The 12,313-nt window shown below is 42.2% G+C and overlaps 1 long non-coding RNA gene across 1 annotated transcript; it reads right to left on the reverse strand.

The window, feature by feature from the left end:
• Positions 1 to 2,783: 2,783 nt before the first annotated feature.
• LOC111959377 (uncharacterized) lies at positions 2,784 to 3,920 on the reverse strand. Its single transcript, XR_002876664.2, has 3 exons — positions 3,831 to 3,920; positions 3,511 to 3,629; positions 2,784 to 3,244 (listed from the first exon to the last, which is right to left on the reverse strand). It is a non-coding gene; the product is annotated as an uncharacterized lncRNA (long non-coding RNA).
• Between the last annotated feature and the right edge of the window lie 8,393 nt (positions 3,921 to 12,313).

A 12,313-nucleotide genomic window follows, 5' to 3' on the forward strand; every position in this document is an offset into this window, starting at 1 on the left:
TGTGAAGGTGAACGGAAAGGCACTGAAGCGACGAACCACCCTTGCTGTCTCTGCCTGGCCGGTTCCCCTCTCTCCACTGGGATTCTCTGCCTCTAACCCTATTACGGGGGTTGAGTCACTGGCTTACTGGTGCTCTTCCATGCCGTCCCTTGTAGTGGTGCGTCACATGAGTGGGTTGAGTCACTGACGTGATCTTCCTGTCCGTGTTGGCACCTCCCTCGGGTTTGTGCCGTGGGGGAGATTTTTGTGGGCTATACTCTGCCTTGTCTCAGGATTGTAGGTTGGTGGTTGAAGATATCCCTCTAGTGGTGTGGGGGCTGTGCTTTGGCAAAGTGGGTGGGGTTATATCCTGCCTGTTTGGCCCTGTCCGGGGGTATCATCGGACGGGGCCAGTGTCTCCTGACTCCTCCTGTCTCAGCCTCCAGTATTTATGCTGCAATAGTTTATGTGTCGGGGTCTAGGGTCAGTCTGTTATATCTGGAGTATTTCTCCTGTCTTATCCGGTGTCCTGTGTGAATTTAAGTATGCTCCCTCTAATACTATCTCTCTTTCTCTCTCTCTCTCTTCTCTCAGAGGACCTGAGCCCTAGGACCATGCCTCAGGACTACCTGCCCTGATGACTACTTGCTGTCCCCAGTCCACCTGGTCATATGCTGCTGCTCCAGTTTCAACTGTTCTGCCTGCGGCTATGGAACCCTGACCTGTTCACTGGATGTGCTACCTTGTACCGGACCTGCTGTTTTGGACTCTCTCTCTACCGCACCTGCTGTCTCTAACTCTGAATGATCGACTATGAAAAGCCAACTGACATTTACCCCTTAGGTGCTGACCTTTTGCACCCTCTACAACCACTGTGATTATTATTATCTGACCCTGCTGGTCATCTATGAACGTTTGAACATCTTGGCCATGTTCTGTTATAATCTCCACCCGGCACAGCCAGAAGAGGACTGGCCACCCCTCAGAGCCTGGTTCCTCTTTAGGTTTCTTCTTAGGTTCTGGCCTTTCTAGGAAGTTTTTCCAAGCCACCGTGCTTCTACATCTGCATTGCTTGCTGTTTTGGGTTTTAGGCTAGGTTTCTGTACAGCACTTTGTGACATCGGCTAATGTTAAAAGGGCTTTATAAATACATTTGATTGATGGATTGATTAATGTGCTGAAGACAATAGAAGGCCACTCTAAAATGTGCAGTTTTGTCACACAACACAATGCCACAGATGTCTCAAGATTTGAGGGAGGATGCAATTGGCATGCTGACTGCAGGAATGTCCACCAGAGCTGTTGCCAGCTAACTGATTGTTAATTTCTCTACTATAAGCCGCCTCCAACGTCATTTTTGAGAATTTGGCAGTAAGTACACCCAGCCTCACAACTGCAGTCCACGTGCAACCACGCCAGCCCAGGACCTCCATATTTGGCTTCTTCACCTGAGACCAGCCACCCGGACAGCTGATGAAACAGTACTATTTATGTCTGTAATAAACCCCTTTTGTTGGGAAAAATTCATTGGCTGGGCCTGGCTCCCAAGTGGGTGGTTCTGGCTGCCAAGTGGGTGGACCTATGCCCCGCCCCCCAAGGTCCACCCATGGCTGCGACCCTACCCAGTCATGCGAAATCCATAGATTAGGGCCTAATGAATTTATTTCAATTGATAGATTTCCTTATATGAACTGTAACTCAGTAAAATCGTTGAAATTGTTGCATGTTGCGTTTATATTTTTGTTCAGTATATGTCTAATCAGAGCGACTACACTTTCATCCACTAATCTGCCAAAACTGAATTAATGTTTACCACACAGAAAGTTTGAAGTCATCACAAAGGCAAAGCAACCAGGTGTCAGGCTAACCATCTGGTGATAGAGGGGGTAAGAGATGGGCACATGTAGTCAGGGGTTAAAGTGGGGGAACCCTAACCTTAGCTTTATGTCCACACCCCGGCTCAAACCTCACCCTAGCCATAACTTCAACCCTAACCCTAGCTTCATGTCCACGCCCCGGCCTAACCCTAGCTTCATGTCCACACCCCGGCTCAAACCTCACCCTAGCCATAACTTCAACCCTAATCCTAGCGTCATGTCCACACCCCGGCCTAACCCTAACCCTAGCTTCATGTCCACACCCCCAGCTTAACCTTAACCCCTAGCTTCATGTCCACACCCCCAGCTTAACCTTAACCCCTAGCATCATGTCCACACCGCGGCACCTGTTCCACCATCCCATACCGCCATATTCACATAATTAACACTTTAACACTTTAACACATATGCCTGCTTTCCACATAGGCAATACATATTTTATTTGTTACAGAGAGTGTACAGTAATTGTACAGCAATGTATATGGTGTAGTGAAACATTTGATTCCTTACAGATGGGTAAAACCAAATATAGAGGAAACCCCTAGTGATATGATAAACACACTGGAAGGTTGATACTTAGAGGAAACCATTAATGATATGATAACACACTGGAGGATTGATACTTAGAGGAAACCACTAGTGATATGATAACACACTGGAGGATTGATACTTAGAGGAAACCACTAGAGGTATGATAACACACTGGAGGATTGATACTTAGAGGAAACCCACTAGAGGTATGATAACACACTGGAGGTTGATACTTAGAGGAAACCACTATGATATGATAAACACACTGGAAGGATTGATACTTAGAGGAAACCACTAGAGGTAATGATAACACACTGGAGGGTTGATACTTAGAGGAAACCACTAGAGGATGATAACACACTGGAGGTTGATACTTAGAGAAACCCACTAAGGTATGATAACACACTGGAGGATTGATACTTAGAGGAAACCACTAGTGAAATGATAACACACTGGAGGATGGATACTTAGAGGAAACCACTAGTGAAATGATAACACACTGGAGGGTTGATACTTAGAGGAAACCACTAGTGAAATGATAACACACTGGAGGCTTGATACTTAGAGGAAACCATTAATGATATGATAACACACTGGAGGGTTGATACTTAGAGGAAACCACTAGAGGTATGATAACACACTGGAGGGTTGATACTTAGAGAAAACTACTAGTGATATGATAACACACTGGAGGGTTGATACTTAGAGGAAACCACTAGTGAAATGATAACACACTGGAGGGTTGATACCCTGTAATAACAGTATAATAACGCAGGATAGGAATTTCCTTAATCATGTAGAGACTCTTGTTATCCTTCATAATGCTCTGTTTGTTCCTTTAAGGACTCACCACTAACCTGTGCAGGGGACAGAAAACATGGACAGTAAACAGGAGTTCCAGTTCAAAACACAAGGTGGCGTTAGAGTCCCTGATCACAAGGTTGGAATGTTTGTTGAAATGGTCAAATTCACTACTGCTTTACATGTAAAGTCTTCTCAGAGCCAGAAAGGGTGAAACATAAGCTTTGTGGGCTGAAATGGAATACATGGGTACATGCTTATGTCACCAATGATTTATATAAACAATATGTGAATATAATATTTGTCTATGAGTGCCACTCACACTGAGGAAGGTGTTAGATGTGGATGAGGAGGAGGAGGAGGACTGCACCAAGGCCCTCTGTACAGCAGAGGCAGCACCTCCTTTACCCTGCACAGACAGCCACCACTTCAACTTCTGGGCTGAAAGAGAACATTCAAAGAGGAGTTACAGGTCAGGGTCTGGGTTCTTACATAATTTGTTTCATAGCCTACTGTAAACACAAGTAAGGAATGGACAGTCTGACGTGAGAGAGGTAGAGGGAGACTGGCATAGTTGAGATGTGTTAACGATTAGTAGTGTACGATGAACACACACACACACAAAGACACACACAGACATACTATGCTTCCTGGAGTGGTCCACGGCCTTGAACGAGCCCAGCATTGCAAACGGGTGGTAGGACAAGGTAAAGGGATGAACGATGGTGCTCTGTGGGAACAGACAAAGTCTTAAAGCCTTAATAGAAAAATCTATCTGATAGCTAATTAATGTCTTATAATTCAGTGATTCATACAGTGTGTACATACAGAGTAGCACTGCATGACACCAGTGCAGCACAGATCATTACAGACCAGATAACACTGCACTGAGGCTGATGGCCTACTAACTACATGTTCAGTCAACACATATAATTATATTTTACACCCCTCATACTCCGTTCCCACACAGATATGGCTAGGCTGTAGGATTAAACTATATGTCTAGGCTGTAGGATTAGGCTACATATCTAGGCTGTAGGATTAAACTATATGTCTAGGCTGTAGGATTAGGCTACATGTCTAAGCTGTAGGATTAGGCTACATGTCTAGGCTGTAGGATTAAACTATATGTCTAGGCTGTAGGATTAGGCTATATGTCTAGGCTGTAGGATTAAACTATATGTCTAGGCTGTAGGATTAGGCGATATGTCTAGGCTGTAGGACTAGGCTACACGTCTAGGCTGTAGGATTAGCGCTACGTCTAGGGCTAGGATGGCTACACGTCTAGGCTGTAGGATTAGGCTACATGTCTAGGCTGTTAGGATTAGGCTACATGTCTAGGCTGTAGGATTAGGCTACATGTCTAGGCTGTAGGATTAGGCTACATGTCTAGGCTGTATGGATAAGGCTCAGTCTAGGCTGTAAGGATTAGGCTACATGTCTAGGCTGTAGGATTAGGCTACATGTCTTGGCTGTAGGATTAGGCTACATGTCTAGGCTGTAGGATTAGGTACATGTCTAGCTGTAGATTAAGCTATATTCTTGGCTGTAGGATTAGACTATATTAGGAATAGGCTATATATCTAGGCTGTAGGATTAATCTATATGTCTAGGCTGTAGGATTAGGCTACATTGGGAATTGACTATATCTAGGCTGTAGGATTAAGCTATGCGTCTAGGCTGTAGGATTAGGCTACATGTCTAGGCTGTGGGATTAGGCTACATGTCTAGGCTGTAGGATTAGGCTACATGTCTAGGCTGTAGGATTAGGCTCATGTCTAGGCTGTAGGATTAGGCTAAATGTATAGGCTGTAGGATTAGGCTACATGTATGGCTGTAGGATTAAGCTACATGTCTAGGCTGTAGGATTAGGCTATATGTCTAGGTTGTAGGATTAGGCTACATGTCTAGGCTGTAGGATTAGCTATATGTCTAGGCTGTAGGATTAGACTACATTAGGATATAGGCTTATATATCTAGGCTGTAGTATTAAGCTATATGTCTAGGCTGTAGGATTAGGCTACATTGGAAATAGACTATTCTGGGCTGTAGGATTAAGCTATGCGTCTAGGCTGTAGGATTAGGCTACATGCTAGGCTGTAGGATTAGGCTACATGTCTAGGCTGTAGGATTAGGCTACATGTCTAGGCTGTAGGATTAGGCTACATGTCTAGGCTGTAGGGATTATTAGGCTATACACAGAGTGTACAAAACATTAACAACACCTCTTTTCATGACATAGACTGACCTGGTGAAAGCTATGATGTCACTTGTTAAATCCATGTCAAACAGTGTAGATGAAGGGGAGGTAAAAACAGGTAAAAAAAAGAAAATTGAAGACTTGAGACAAGTTTAGGTTGTAGGTTTAGGCTATAACATTTGGCTATACTAGGTTATAAAATTAGGCTATACAAGGCTGTAAAATTAGGCTATACAAGGCTATAACATTAGGCTATACTAGGCTAAACTAGGCTATAAGATTAGGCTAAACTAGGCTATAAGATTAGGCTATACGATTAGGCTATACTAGGCTGTAAAATTAGGCTATACTAGCCTATAATCTTAGGCTATAAGATTAGGTTATAAAATGAGGCTATACTAGGCTATAAGATTAGGTTATAAAATGAGGCTATACTAGGCTATAAGATTAGGCTATACTAGGCTATAAGATTAGGCTATACTAGGCTATAAGATTAGGCTATACACGGCTATAAGAATTAAGGGGGCCCTGGTATACTAGGCTCTAAGATTAGGCTAGTACACGGCTTATAGAATTTAGGCTATATCGTAGGCTATAAAATTAGCTATACGATTACGGCTATAAGATTAGGCTATAAGATAGGCTATACTAGCTATAAGAATAGGGCTATACATTTGAGGCTATACTAGCCTATAAGATTTAGGCTATAAATTAGGCTATAGAAATTAGGCTATACAGCTGTAAAATACTATGTGGCCTATACCGGGTTATTACATGTTAGGCTATAATACTAATGGCTATAAGATTAGGCTATCTAGCTTATTAAATAGCTATATTAGGCGTATATAGGCATATTAGGCTATACAGATATTTGGCTTTAGTTGCGTTATATCAGGTTACGTAATAAGATTAGGCTAACTAGGCTATAAGATTAGGCTTATACTAGGCCTATAAGATTAGGCTATATAGATTAGGCTATACTAGGCTATAAGATTAGGCTATACTAGGCTATAAGATTAGGCTATACTAGCTATAAGATTAGGCTATTACTAGGCTATAAAGATTAGGCTATACGAGGGTATAAGATTAGGCTATAACAGGCTGTAAGATTAAGCTATACTAGGCTTGTATGATTAGGCTATACAATTAGGCTATACTAGCCTATAAGTTAGCTATAGAGATTAGGCTATAAATTAGCTATACTAGGCTATAAAATTGGCTATACGATTAGGCTATACTGGGTATAAGTTAGGCTTACTAGGCTATAAGACTAGGCTATACTAGGCTATAAGATTAGGCTATACTAGGCTATAAGATTAGTGCTATTACTGGGTAAGATTAGGCTATACTAGGCTATAAAGATTAGGCTATACTCAGGCTATAAGATTTATGGTTATAAGATTAGGCTATACAGGCTATATAGATTAGGCTATCTAGGCTTAAGATTGGCTATAACTAGGCTATAAGCTTAGCCTATACTTAGCTAGTAAGATTAGGCTATACTAGGGTATAAAGCTTAGCGCTATTGACTAGGCTGTAAGATTAAGCATACTAGGCGTTAAATTAGGCTATACTAGGCTGTAAGAATAGGCTATACTAAGGGTATAAGATTAGGCTATACAGGGTATAAGATAGGCTATTACTAGGCTGTAAGATTAAGGCTATACAAGGCTGTAAGATTAGGATATACTCAGCTGTAAGGATCGGCTATCTAGCCTGTAAGATTAGGATATACTAGGGTAAAGATTTAGGCTATACACGCAATAATATTAAGCTATATAGGTCTATAAGATTAGATATACTAGGTCGTAAGATTACGGATATACTAGGCTATAACATTAGGCTATATAGGCTGATAATACTTAGGCTAATACTAGGATTAGCTACATGTTCTAGGCTGAGGGATTAGACTATACTGGAATATGGCTCTACTATGATAGGCTATACAGAAGTAAGGTCTGGAGAGTAGGCTCTATCTAGGAAGTAGGCCTACTATGATAGGCCTACATGAGTAGGATAGTCTATGGAGTAGGCTCTCCTATGAGTAGGTCTAGTCAGGAGTAGGCTCTACTCATGAGTAGGCTCTACTATGAGTAGGCTAGTCTAAGGAGTAGGCCTAAATGAGTAGGCTGGTCTAGGAGGTACGCTAGTCTAGGAGTAGGCTAGTCTAGGAGTAGGCTCTACTATGAGTAGGCTCTACTATGAGTAGGCTATCTAGGAGTAGGGCTCTAACTATGAGTAGGCTAGTCTTAGGAGTAACGCTAGTCTAAGAGTAGGCCTATGTCTAGGAGTAGGTCTAGTGCTAGGAGTAGGCTAGTCTCAGGAGTTAAGCTAGTCTAGGAGTAGGCAGTCTAACACTAGGAGGAGAGAATGTTGCAGCTTCCTAACTCAGTCACGCTTTGGAACGCTGGTGGAGGTAAGGCGGCAGAGTGGTTTGGTGCTGTAGAGGGCTAGAATGTCTTCTCCAGGCCAAGCATTCTGGTATCAGAGACGACAGCAAGAACAGAGGTTAAGAGCAGAGGGGAGTATAGTTGTAACAGTTAATCAGCAGTAGTCATAAAGGGCCAGTTACATGGTCAGACCCAGGGGAAAGGTCATGGACTAGTAATGCTTCCCAGTTTTGAAAATATAAAGTAAATACTGTTGCACCTGACTTTAAGCAAAGTTGTAGCCCGCAGAGGAGCAGGCCTTGGAGACTGGTGATTCATCTGTGTAGTTCAGAGGAGAGGTTCACTAAAGGGCTCAATATTTAAATACAACAGACAACCCATTCAGATTCAGTTCCAACAAGCCCACAACCACTTTAAGGGTCCTTTGCCTATGGACTGAGCCGGTGTAGTAGATCTCCCATACTCTGCCAAAACGCCTCTTTGGAACACTGGTCATTCGTACTTCAAGTAACAAGGGAATAGGTCTAAGGGTCGTTGACACAAACAGACTAACGCGTGTTCAGACTCCCAAAGACCTGGCATTCCTCAGTCCCCGGCTACTCACCAGATCATGCCAGCGAGGAAGAGAGGATCAAATTGCCTCTCTTCAGGAAGTTTGGGTACCTGCAACATTAATACCCTGGGCCTACCCACTCCACTACAGGGAACATACAAAGTCAAACAAGGTTTTATTTTATAAAACCATCTTTATCCTCTCAGTTGGTCCATAAGTGATGTACAGTAACTGGCATGCTAACACACCATATATTTAGGTAACTGAGGTCAGCAGAACTCTTCGAGGTCTCTGACAAGGTTACCCAACACAGGTGTCTGGTTCATCGAGACCAGCTCCAGTTACACAAGGTCTCAGACAAGGTTATGCAGACATGAACACGAGTACAATGAAGTTATGACATAATTAAGTGTGTGTGTGTTTAAGAAGTCATTGTTTTCATCAATGTAACTTACACGACGTCTGCTGTCTAATCACGTCATGGCCCCTCCTCTTTCTCCAGCCACAAAGTGGGCGCAAACACTTATGCCAAGTCATAATGAGCCTGGAACCAAGTACAGGCTCCCTAACAATGTGAAATAATCATATAAACACAACCAGGGACCAGTTAGACTGTAATATAAACATCCCAAGTGAAAGATGCACTGGGGGTTTGTACAACAGTGGCAAGTCAAATTCTAAAGACCTTCAAGTACTTTTTCCAAGGACCATCCATTTGTAATAGATTAAAGTATTATGCAATTGTTTAGTTTCACCAGCTGGCAGTATACTCTACAACACTCATAAAAAATAAAAAATAACTCAGTAGGCACTACTACCTGACAAGTTCTCCTCTAATATTACGTTGCTACATACATGAAGTGGTAAATCAGTACTTCCTGATGTGTAATTTTAGTAGTGATAACGCAGAGTTGGGGTCCATGCCTATGGTATTACTACACAATTCCACTTAATTTGCTGTTTTATTGGGCATTTGGAGAATCTACTACTACTACAAAAACCGTCTTCGCTTCCGCGGGGAAGGGTGGGTGTGTGAACCGCAGGGAGCACAGCTGACGCCATTAATAAATGCAGAAATCGCGGGCGCCCGGTGTGAGGAGTGATTGGCAAAAATGCGTCTGGGGTTGTGCAGAAAAAAGTCACAATGTAGAATGGCGCCGTCGGCAGGATGCTGCGTTGTGTCTTTCCCCTATGGCTCTTCCAAGGCCGATTCACCCATGCTCACAATGTCATAGTCTGACGCACTTTTTTTGCACCTTACACTGTGTGGGTTGGTAGGCGGACCAGTGATGTAGTGGTGAATAAGGTGGGTAAACTTATACTGAACAAAATATCAAAACGCAACATGTAAAGTTGTTGGTGCTATGTTTCCATGAGCTGAAATAAAATATCCCATGAAAGTTCAAAAGCACAAAAGCGCATAATTGAATATACCATTTGCCACGATCATTAGCTACGATTTTGGATGTTTTGCTGGCACTAATCAGTCAGTTCTGTATGCCTGGCAGTGGTGGAATGAGCGTGTCTCGCTGGCATCAAGCGCGCAAACACCGTGTATGAATTAAAATTGGTAGTCTCTTGGAAATTAGATCGCAAGAACCAATCATATTTCTAATATTTTTATAAACATCATTTGCTCATGTATCTTGTTCTCCCTCATTTCAATTCAAGTACTTTTTCAAATACCGACTTGAGATATTATGTCTGATTTTCAGTGCCAAATTCAAGTACTTGAGAAGTACATTGCTGCGAACCCTGTGCAGCACCCAGGAGTTTTAAGTGACATGCAAATTCGTACACATATGAATTGCAAAAAAAAGCAATTAAATGGGACGCGCTTTTTGCCTAAATGCGCACCATTTTAAAATGACTGGTTGAAAATTATACAAAGTTGGAGAGTGCATCTTTGGACGCTGATTGGGATGGTAACTCCAGAAACAATGTGTTTGAGACTCCTACAGTCATTCCAGCATGGTAGTGGATCCCTCCTCCTTGGAGGTCCAAAGCCATTCTTCTCTTCAGTTTCTGACCAATGTAATCTTCCCTCTGTCAAAAACATAAAACTCCTTAGGCTCCTGAGGAAGAAAAAAGCCATTTAATTTCCATCTACCATATCTATGTCGTTGTCTACATCTATAATGGCATCATCACAAGAAAGCAATCGACAGAAGGGCCTTCATGCTCTTCTCAGTCGCATTGGTCTCCATTTCTCTGAGGTAGCGCAATCATGCACATGAAGAGGGATAGTCCTTGGCGGTCACTACCTACACAGAACTGGTTTGGAAATACAATGTAAAATGGTGCTCATGGAAAGGTGAGCCTGGTCACACGATCTGTTTGTGCCGTCTTGTGTTCAATGACATTAGGAAGTTGGCATGACAAACAAATCAGATCTTTTGGGACCAGGGTAGGAAAAAGGAGAAGTTGCAATTCTAAGATAGAAGGATCGGTATGGAAAGAGAATGACAGTATAAAGATAAAGCCAAAATGATAGTGCAAGTCTATTTGCTTAATTGACCTCTAACTGGGGTTAATTTGCACAGAAGACATAGTTAGCATGCTCGCAGGGCAGTCTTGAACCAGACACCTGCTCTGGCCCACACAGAGGCTACGATGTGACAGCTAGCAGAACACACGCTTTGGTCACCAAGCTTTTTATTAAGCAGCCTAATCAACAGAAGGTGTTTGTTAAAATGGTGGAAGTGCTAAAGCAAGGCAACGCAAGTGGGTGTTATACTGGTAGTAGGAGCTAGACTTATTTGCTAATTGCTTTGGCCTCGCACACCTTTTTTCCACGACTCATCTCAATGAGATGTTGACCTAAGTAGGTCACCGTGATTTACGTAATATTTTGACTGTTAGCCTGTGCCTGTGAACTAGGGTCCTTATTGATTCCGAATGAATGATCAAATGGTGTTTAAAGCACATGCATTCTAATCCACATTTGTTACAAAGAACAGACGTTAATTAAAGCAATCGGTACCACTCACCACACCATAATAAATTTCTGGATTTCTCACCGAAGAATAGCAGTACTACTCCAATATACAGGTGTGCATACAAAATCCACCAACAACTCTTTCAAAGTATAACGCCTAAAAACGCACCTGGTCTGTAGGAAGCTGTGTACAGGTAGAGGCTGAAGGGGAAGCAGACCTAAAACCACGATCCTCCTCAGCTGAACACCTACTCTGAATAATTCAAACAGGGCCTCCAGTCAGTAACTCCAACAACCACGGGTCAGATTATGTTAGAAACAAAAGGAGAGGTGCATTGGGTCGCGACTTAACATATAGCTGATACAGCATACAGTGAATTAGCAGATGGTACATCGTCACCTAAGGACTGAGTTGAACACCCCATGCAATATGCTAATTGACCCAAGTCGTTAATAAAAACATTATCAAACTATATATCTACATGTTGGCTTATTTAAGTATTTATTCCTTCGTGAGATATAATAAAATGGGGGTGCTAAATCACCAAAGGACATTTAAAAAATATATGTATTTGTTTTTTTTTTTTTTAACACATAGGGGAAAATAAAACAGTTACTAGAAACATCTCTAATAATAAATTGAAATAACATTTCGCAACAGTCAACTAACAGAAATGAAGGGCTCTCCAAACAGTGTGGGTACTTTTTCCTAATAGTTTTTTTTCTTGTTCTCTTATAAAAATGGGAAGTCCGAACTTAGGTATCTGAGAATTAGTCTCTACGTCTCATTTTGCGTAAGAATAAAGAACATTCAATAGTCAAGTTTTGATTATTACTGTAGCACGTTTGATATGAGATAAGAATGAGGGTTTTGGATCTGTTCTCTAATTAACCCGCGATGTATGCAGACTAAGCAAGCTACGCTTAGTTGCTGTCTAGAGCAGTTCCCACCAGTTGATGGGTGGTCCTGCCTGTAGCTAACAACAGCTCCCTGTTTGACTGTCCGATCAGTCTCTTCATATTAGTCAGGGTATCTTTCCAACC

Source organism: Salvelinus sp. IW2-2015, linkage group LG36, assembly GCF_002910315.2.
Source record: "Salvelinus sp. IW2-2015 linkage group LG36, ASM291031v2, whole genome shotgun sequence".
NCBI classification, from domain to species: domain Eukaryota; kingdom Metazoa; phylum Chordata; class Actinopteri; order Salmoniformes; family Salmonidae; genus Salvelinus; species Salvelinus sp. IW2-2015.